General features: G+C 35.5%; 2 long non-coding RNA genes across 2 annotated transcripts in view; one reads left to right on the forward strand and one right to left on the reverse strand.

Moving 5' to 3' along the window:
- The first annotated feature begins 2,122 nt into the window (after positions 1-2,122).
- LOC121951989 (uncharacterized) overlaps positions 2,123-9,564 on the forward strand; it is an 8,009-nt gene continuing 567 nt past the window's right edge. Inside the window, exons 1-5 of the long non-coding RNA XR_006106413.2 lie at positions 2,123-2,235; positions 7,310-7,376; positions 7,595-7,693; positions 7,835-7,887; positions 9,351-9,564. The exon at positions 9,351-9,564 is cut by the window's right edge and continues 567 nt beyond it. This is a non-coding gene — a long non-coding RNA (uncharacterized LOC121951989). The remainder of the gene's footprint in view (positions 2,236-7,309; positions 7,377-7,594; positions 7,694-7,834; positions 7,888-9,350) is intronic.
- LOC148188120 (uncharacterized) lies at positions 4,166-9,342 on the reverse strand. Its single transcript, XR_015778198.1, has 4 exons — positions 8,895-9,342; positions 5,727-5,875; positions 5,540-5,635; positions 4,166-4,318 (listed from the first exon to the last, which is right to left on the reverse strand). It is a non-coding gene; the product is annotated as an uncharacterized LOC148188120 (long non-coding RNA).

A 9,564-nucleotide genomic window follows, 5' to 3' on the forward strand; every position in this document is an offset into this window, starting at 1 on the left:
TCTAAATGCACTCATAAATCATTAGCAGCATTTTTTAGGATACCTTTTTATGTGTTTTTTTTTCTGTCCAGTCCAATGAACAAAGAATATTAACGCAGAAATTGTCTTAAAGTGAAAATGACAATAACCAATGTAAACAGACTGTTCTGTGAGCAAAAATAAAACATTGTTTAGTTTTCAGAAATAATTCACTCAAATCAATAAATAGAGCTATGCTTTAAAGCACATTACTTACTTATATATATATATATATATATATATTCATTTTTGTCATTCTGTCTCAAAATATCCTTAATTAATGAAGTACCTCTTAAAAATAGTATGTGGAAAACCTCCTGAAATTTATATTTTGTGAACATAACTGATGAGATGTATTGCATAACAAAGCAAAAAACATGATTAATGAGTCACCTTGACCTTGACCTTTAACTGCCGAGCACCAGATTCTAATCAGTTCATTTCTGAGCCCAAGTGGATGTTTATGCCAAATTTTAAGAAATTCCCTCGACGTGTTCTTGAGATATTGAGTTTACAAAAAAATAGCTAGTTGCAAGATCACAGTAACCCCTGACCTTTGACCACTAAATCACTTTATCCTTTAGTCCAAGTGAACGTTTGTGCTAAATTTGAAGAAATTCCCTCGAGGCATTTTTCAGATTTCTCGTTCACAACAACGGGCCGGCTGGACGGACAGAAAGACGAAAGGATGGACAACCTGAAATCATAAGGCTAAAAGTAATAAAGTCGCATGACACTGATCATAAAATTGACCATAAACACAAGGAAATGATATCATAATATAAACCTGACAGCATGTAGTATAGAGCTGTTAAAATCCTGAGCTTTGTGCCACTGTACTCTAATAGCACAATGGTGCGGCAGCATTTGGCAATATCAAGTAAAAGTTGGGTAACACTATCTTTTGATAAATCTTTAATCTTTGGGTGGAGTTTCTGCCTCATATTACAACATAATGAGTTGACAAAACAGTCAGTGTGGTTGGGTGTGTTAGACAGAGAGGTAGCAGTTTGATATATCATGTATTTTACTTCTAAATATTGCACAATTTCTGTGATGCTTCCTCATTTTTGTCCTATTGTATTAGTCTCACACCTTTATCTCACTGAAGAAAGGTCTGACTGCACCCATCATAGTCCACACGAAGAGAAAGAATTGCGCTTAGTTGTTTCTATTTCTTTGAACTAGAGCTGTTAAACAAATTCATTTTTCAAACTGCGATTAACACAGAATTTCTATAATTAATCGCCATTAATCACATTTTTAAGTTTTCAATTCCATTATTTTGCATTACAACACAGTTATGAAGTCCATATTAACACAAAGAAGCAATTCTTGACGTCTTGATTAGGAATCAACTGACAGCAAAGCTATAATAACGTGGGCATGTCTGTAAATGGGGGGCACTCATGGGTACCCAATGAATCATTTTCATTCAGATATTTGGAGGTCAAAGGTCAAAGGACCCCTGTGAAATGGCTTTGCTGTTTTTCCTTTTGAAATGTTATTTCACTTCCTTACTGAGAATCTACATGACATGGTTGGTACTCGGGTCTTCTTTTTTCGGGTGATAGCAGTATCATCACTGTCGCTCTTAAACTCAGCCCCGTGCAGCCCCCTTAAAGACGGGCATGTTGGCCAGCAGATGGTGTGATTTTAGAAAATTAACATGCTAATTTGGTAGCTTAACTGCATCACATTTGCACAGAAATTAGTAAAACATTACAACAAAATTACCTGAAAAAAAAAATAAAAAAAAAATATATATATATTTTTTTTTTCATATATATATATATATATATATATATATATATATATATATATATATATATATTTTGTTTGTTTGTTTTTTTTTTTTGTTGTTGCTGTTTTTTTCAATGCGTGGGACATATCTTTTAAAGTTGCTACTTAAGAAAACTGAAGAAAAGAAAACTGATTTCCATCCAGGTCTTAAAGGCTTAAACATTCTTCGAATCCTGACTGTCTGTCAGCGTTTTAGCTCATTGCTGATTATCAACACTCACAATCAGCCAGCATCTCACTGATAATGACTTGCATCTTGCTGATAGCGCTGAAATATGGCTGGCATCATGTTACATCATGTTTGTTGTGTCCTCTTTGTCCACTTTAGTCCCACTGAACACAGAACAGATCATCAGTCATGGACAAAACCGTGCTGCTGGTCGTGTTGTGCCTGCAGGTTTTCCTGCTCATCACATCCTTCGTGTCTACTGATGAGGCCGATCTGAGAGACCGTCCTCAAAAACAGGTTAGTGAGCCGGTAAGAAAACACACTGCTGGGCACTGAATGCATCGAGCTTTTCTAAAGGTTGACTGATTCACGTTTTCTTGTGGGGAGATATAAAACAAAAATAGATTTACTTAAATTACAGATGTTGAGGTGCTTACTTTATTTGAGTGTAATAAACTCATGGCACTTAACTAAATTCAAAGGGTTTAAATACTCCTCAGGGCAGTACAAGCAAAGTGATGTCTGTACATGTTTTAAAGGGTTAATTATTAAGAAAGCACATGTCCTATAAAAAGGTATAACTCACTGTATTTTATATTCACTATATTAACTACAACTATTTAAAAACTTTATATAGTTACTTTGTAAAGTAAGATTTTTTGCTCATGTCACAGAAAAACATACAGAGACAGCTGAACCTGAAACTATTCTGGATAATCTTTTGTTATTTTTCATACAAAAACATTTCATGGTTCCAGTTTCACAAATACGAGTACTTTTATTTTTAATACTTAAATATATCTCCTTTACTTTAACTTAAGTGACAATGCAGGCTTTTAGTTATAACAGAGTATTTTTACAAAGTGTCATTAGTACTTTTACTTCAGTGAAGGATGTAAATGCTTTCTCCGCCACAGACAAAGACTACAAATTTAAAGTGTATAATGGAACATCATTCATTGCCATTGCATCATTTTCAAGGGAATATTAAGGATCATTTGAAATTTTTGTCCAAAGAGTACCTCCAAATATTTTAGGGACCATAATTGTTTAGGTGTAGGAATTATTTACATAACTGGATGATAGTAGAAATCCCCCCTGGAAAATAGTGATTTTTTTTTAAATCCTCTTTAATTAGAATTAAATGTGTGAACGCACAGGATGAATAATATAGTATTCAAGATTAGGTAGTAAAGTTTTTATATTTATTAAGAATTATTATTTATTTCTGTGAAGATCAAAGTCGAGGCCGCGCTGAATTATTAGGAATTAGGATTGAATAATAATTTTGTGTTTGGCATCATTTTTTTAAATAGATTTTGTTCCGTACTCAACGTCAACCCGACCAGATGAGCTGTTTTGTTTGTTGTGTTTATCTGTGATTTTGTTGTATGTGTATATGAAGTTATGTGTGTACTCCAAGAAGAATAGCCAGTATAGCCAGTACTTATGCTGGTGCTAATGTCGATCTAAATATATAATGCATAATAATGCTAAATAATGCATTGTGTTATAATAATACTCTTTTTGTTTTACTGTAGGTGGAAGGAGGGGCAAAAACACAAAAATCAAGGAAGAGAAAGGCCTTTGCAGGATGTTCTTACAAAGTTGGGGCATGTGGCTTTCCGGTAAAACTTATTTATATTATTACAGAGACAAGCTGAGAAAAATAGTGATTTTGTAAATTATTATTTTGAGTGATTTACATGTATACATAGACTTTCAACACAAATAGATAAAATCATTTTTTGTGTTGTATATTTTAGGTTTTTTTCTTGCATGTCTTAGCTTGAAATATATGGTGATATAGCTTCAAAATGTGCGATATTTTTTGCGATATAGCAATGCACTAAATGCGTCCGCACTGTCAGTGCTTTCGGCGTACGAATGCAACGCCAAAAGCCACCTTCTGTGTTCAACCACAACGCTACTGGACAGCGTTGCATGCACATGAAACGCTGAAGGATAGCATCACGTAATAATGCTGGCAGTAACAACTTAATACAAGAAGGACAAGTACGCGTAGGATACGGGGTGGGTCCCACAGCAAATAGACGTTCGTGCGGGAGTCCGGAGTTCACTTCCTGTACAATATGCCTCTTTTGCCTAAACCTAATTGTCCGTTACTAAGTTGCCTAATCTTAGCCATCGTGACGGTCTTTGTTGGTTGCCATGTGCTGTTGTGAGCGGCGTCATCCTACCATGTGCATTTGTTGACATCCTGGTAACTGGCTGCATCATCCGACCATGACGTCATCCTTCCATGTGCATTTGTTGACATCACGTTAACTGCATCCCAGACGGTTAACAGCTGACGCAGAAGGATACCTAAAACGCCAAAAGCAGACACAGAAGGTCGCTGACAGAGCCGCATCATGTGACGAGTTGGGATGATACATTCAAAGTTGTAAAAGCTGTGATGCATTTAGTATATTCAATATATCACCCACCGCTACTTTGAACTGATGATTTTTGAGTGATTATTGCTAAAAATGGACAAAATATTCTTGTATTTTCACATTATTCTTTGTTAATGACAAAAAGAAAAGTCACACTTAGAGGTCGTGCCATGCATGTGAGGTAGAGACAGTTTAGCTACACGAAGAAAACCAACCACGATAAACCTCCACAGGTCTAGTATTTTCAGCAGTTTCAGTGTTTCAGTAGTTTTATCAGTTAATAGTTCTTTGCCCCTCTCTCTCTCTCTCTCTTTCTCTCTCTGTAGATCCAGTAGTGTCTTGATGGATGCTGGTCCAGTATACTGGCACCATGTTTCCATTTCACTACCAACTGGGTGACCTGAGTGCTCAAATCAACCCAAGAACAGATCTCATCACAGGAAATACTCTTCTTGAATTGTTATTTAATTGTTGTCATCAAGTAAAAGTGCATTAATTGACATGATATTGTGCACAACGTTGTAATTTGTTGTTTGACACTGTAATCAGCTCTATATGAGAAATGTGCTTCTGCTCAACGAGTTCTTTCTATATATGTTTTTGATAAAAGAAGCAGATTATGATTTTTGGAGATTGTCATATTAAAGGAATTGTTTGACATTTCAGGAAATATGCTCATTAACACAAACTTAAGCTAATCTGAACTCCCAGCACCCCAGAAGTTCACTAATTAAAATTTTATACATTTTAAATCTGATCTGCTATTCCATGTGCTGCATAATGTGACCACGAGATGGAGCCAGTCAGCCTTCATTTTTTTTCAGTAGTTCATTTGTGTGATTTGTTGCAAAGAAATTTGTTTTTAAATGAAAGTCTACATGGAGTGCATCATCTCTTCAGCTTCCACCATCACCATTATCACTCTGTGCATGCTGTTATATGAAAGAACGTCTTTCTGATAAACATCAATACGCAGAAGAAGCTTTTCTCTGGAGGATTATTTTTCACTTGTTTAGTTAAAGTTGACAAAACAAAATTATTTCGAACAAATAATTGTTTTTGCAAAGAGGTTGTGAACTCTTCAGATGAATGTTTTGAACACAAATTATGTACTTTAACAATATAATTCAAAGATAAAAATGTATCTTACCTTTTCTTCTTTTCCCCACGGTTGTCCATGCTTGTTAAAAAAGGGGGCGTGGCTCTACTGCAGTCCACTTAAGATGATGTGGAACACTCTGATTGGCTGAAAGACATCCAATCAAAAAAAAGTGCATTTAGGTTCAGTTATATGACAGTAATCATACATCTAGACATGCTAGAAAAGCTTGGCTCACCTGGTAGAACGAGCACCCCAATATGCAGGAGCTGCGTCCTCGCTGCAGAGGCCGTAGGTTCAAATCCGCCCTCGGCCCTTTGCTGTGTGGTGTCCCCTCTCTCTCTCTTTACCTTTTGCACCGTATCTTTATCAAATAAAGGCTAAAATCTGCAAAAAAAAAATATGTAAATGCATGATTTATGTTACTTGCAATGGATTATTTTCAGATTGTGTAGCAGGTAGCTTAACTTTGAAACTGGGTATCAGTACTCCCTCCACCAATGAAAACTCAAGTTTTGCCAGGTTGGTGCCAAACAAACTTTCAATGACTTTACTATATTTATTTTAATTTATTTTATTTTAATTCAATGTTCCTTAACTTCAACTCTGCGTTATATCACCACTAGGGCTGCAAAGTGTGTGAATGGGAGTATTTCCTGGTTAACTGAAAAAAAATTAAATATCATGAAAATATCAAATATATTCACTGTGATATAATCAAAACTTAGCTGAAAGCAGACTTTTGGCTCAGACATTGCAGAAGTGTTCGCAGTTCAGTAAGTCCCATTAGGATCGAGATCTCATTTTTAAAGTGCATCTTAAAAACAGTTCAATAATTTCAGTATAAGTGGTAGTAAATGAAACAATATAAAATTATTTTAAAAACACACAATATTCTGTACATAAAAAAACAAAACAAAACAAAACATCCCATCATTGTTGTCATTGACTGTTTGGCTTTCCATCATTGTATCACCGTCTATGTATCCCAAAGAACTTTGTAAACTCTGTTTTTAAAGGTGCTTTATAAATAAAAATAGTATTATTAGTAGCAGTAGTAGTATTAGTAGTTTTTAGTGTAGACTAATTTTAATTAATATTCTAAATCAAAATAGCCCGTGCAAATATCAGCATGGCGCTCACAAATTAACATGATATTTCCAAATAGTATCACAGTATTTCCATTATTCATCCATCATCATTATGGTAACTCCCCAATATTCAGTAATAAAACATATAATACAGTTATCATTACCTTACAAGATTCTCTATGTATATTATAGAGTACTGCTTTTAAAATGTGCATCTTCCCCCAAAATAGGGTCACTATTAAAAGGTATGACTTTTCTAATTAAGAACAAAATTTCTAAGCTTAACTTTCACTGTTAATTAAATGGAAAGTTACAAGTAATGTATCGAGCATTCGCAACGCTTGTCATCATCAACACATCACGTACACCTTCACATGCAAGTGTCCCTGTCTTGAGTTATCCTGGTTTTTATCATATTCTGGATGTGATATGAACACATTTTCCCTCAGGGGATCAACGTATTTTTTTTCCCCAAGAAGCTGCTGGCACACAGTTTATTTCCTGATGTCAAAGGAAGGATTGCAACAGAAGGCAGCAGAGAGTTCAGGAAAACAATGTTCTGATGAAATTTGATTTGTGAAATCGTTTCAGGTTGTGCATCACCAAGAATTCCCTCCTCACTGTCCACATGGAAGTGATCAGTCAGCAGTGAGTGTATAAAGATCTGTGTGTTTCAAACCTCATCAGTCATGGACAAAACTGTGCTGCTGCTCCTGTTGTGTCTCCTCACAGCCGCCACGACCACTGACGCAGCCGCTGTGGTGAGAGACGACCTGCAACAGCTGTCTCCAGATGTGGTAAGAAAATCAATGCAGGAGCTGTAAACTCTTTGATTTGTGTCTGTGTTTGAATGTCAAACATGTTGGTGAGAGAGACAGAGGGCTGTGAAACATGATTTTGTTTGTTTGTGTGTTTGTATCTGCAGTTTAAGGGCCATGGCACAGAGTTTTCAATACAAGTACGAATTAGAGCTGTAGACATAAAACATTTGTCATTTCTCCTGATTCTGTTACAGATGGAAAGAGTAAGTGTGCACGAAAACAGCGGACAAAGAGCCAAACGACGAGCTCCCAACTGCCGGTTTAGGCAGGGTGCTTGTTCACCTTTTGGACAGGTAAGACAAGACTGACCCAATTTTTTATCTTCATTTTGAGAAAGAGTTGCTAAAGATTATCATCATTGAGGAGGCAGTCTAACGTTTGTTTTTGTGTCAGTCGCAGCGCTAATATCAGTTCATGATTATTTGTTTGTTCAGTCACAGCCTGTCCCGACTGCTGCCCCTCCTGATACTGACACCAGAAAATAAAGGTATTTACCACAAATTAGTGAGAAAAGAATAATACTCACAAATAACGAGGTCAAGTCTGTACACAGTAAAATCTGATAAGTTGATTTTACTTTTTAAAAAAATCTAGGAAACTGACTGAGTGGAATATGGTTCAGTTTCAATTCAGTTTTATTTATAAAGGCCAATCTCAAAAATCACAATTTGCCTCAGAGGGTTTTACAGCATACAAAATCCCTCTGTTGCTGGATTGCCCAAGATAAATAATTCCAAATAATTCCATCAAACTCTACTTATTGTGCACACATGGTTTGCGAAAACAGCAGTAAGTGTTAACATTTTGCTATACATCTGTATTCTGCTGGTTGCAGTCAGTTACTTTTGTTTATCCTTGAAAAAAGGCAAAAAATCAAAACTTTATTCTAATTGCACCACATGCAAAATCTTTTTTAGTCGTGACAATGTTTCAGCTGTTCAGTAAAGTCAGAGTCAGTGGCGGAGATAGGAAATATGGGCAGCCGTCTAGTGAGTACGCTAAAAAAAAAATAAAAAATTTGTGAGTCATCAAAGTCTGAACAAATTACGATGTGATCTTTGATGTGTAACGCCAAAGTTATAGTGGATTAAAGTCATCATCAGGGGAGAAAATGAAAAAAAAAACACTAATTTGTGTTAAAATCGGCAGGGGAAGAACTTGTTGTTACCTCGAAGCAGCTGGTGGCCATGACCGCCAGCTCACAGAGGCTGCATTGAGTTACACTGTGACGCGTTCAAGCACCAGTCAGTAAAAATGAGTATTGAGCAAAGGTAAATTATAACATTCTTATGTGTTTAGTGTAATCTTGTAAATGTCATTTCTGTGCTACAGATTTGATTTACATCTGTTGTTAAGACTTACAAAGAACAATTTAACTGCAATTTAAATTTGAAACAACTTCACAGAATTACATAAACGCAACTAATTTTTAAGGAAACCTAACAACTGGATAAAAACAAACACAACATAGGACTAATAGTTAAATTTTCTTACCTTTTTCAGTGAAATCAGTTTCCTAGATTTTTTCAAGTAAGATGCACGTGTCAAATTTACAGCTCAGTATCGGAGTGTCCCACGCTGCTGATCGTGCTGCCTTCAGGTACCTGCGATAAATAACAGAGCAAGACAGGATGTTACTGTTTCGTTTTAACAACGTTGAACTGTGTTGAATTTCTCCCTTTAAATCACAAACCAAATCCTCTGTCGCTGGCTTTGGAGAAAATAAAGTAAATATGCTTCATATTTTAAGGATGAGTATTGTCAAAGGTTGAGATCATAATGTAAAGTAAAAGAAAAAAAGAACAAAATCAATTGTTTATTTAATCAATAAACTGCTACATTCATTTTTTGCCTTGAACAGAAACTAAATTCTGATGATGATGTAACTGCTGCATTTCAAACATACTGAGATTTTTTATGCTCTTTTATTGTTTTTTTTTTCTCTGTCAGTGACAACAAGAATACCAAACCAACCTGATGACAGACATGAAAACCTGAATCCTCTCAAAAGCTTTTCTCTTTTGCTTTGACATTTTGGTGAAAAAATCAATCACTGCATGAACTCTGCATCGTGAATGCTAAGTCAATACTCCTCATTACTTCTGCACAAGAGGAAAAACATAGCGACCATGCCATTAATTATGACATGTTATTTTTTTCTGCA

The sequence above is a fragment of the Plectropomus leopardus genome, chromosome 12 (assembly GCF_026936395.1).
Source record: "Plectropomus leopardus strain MGB_pleo_1.0 chromosome 12, ASM2693639v1, whole genome shotgun sequence".
NCBI classification, from domain to species: Eukaryota; Metazoa; Chordata; class Actinopteri; order Perciformes; family Serranidae; genus Plectropomus; species Plectropomus leopardus.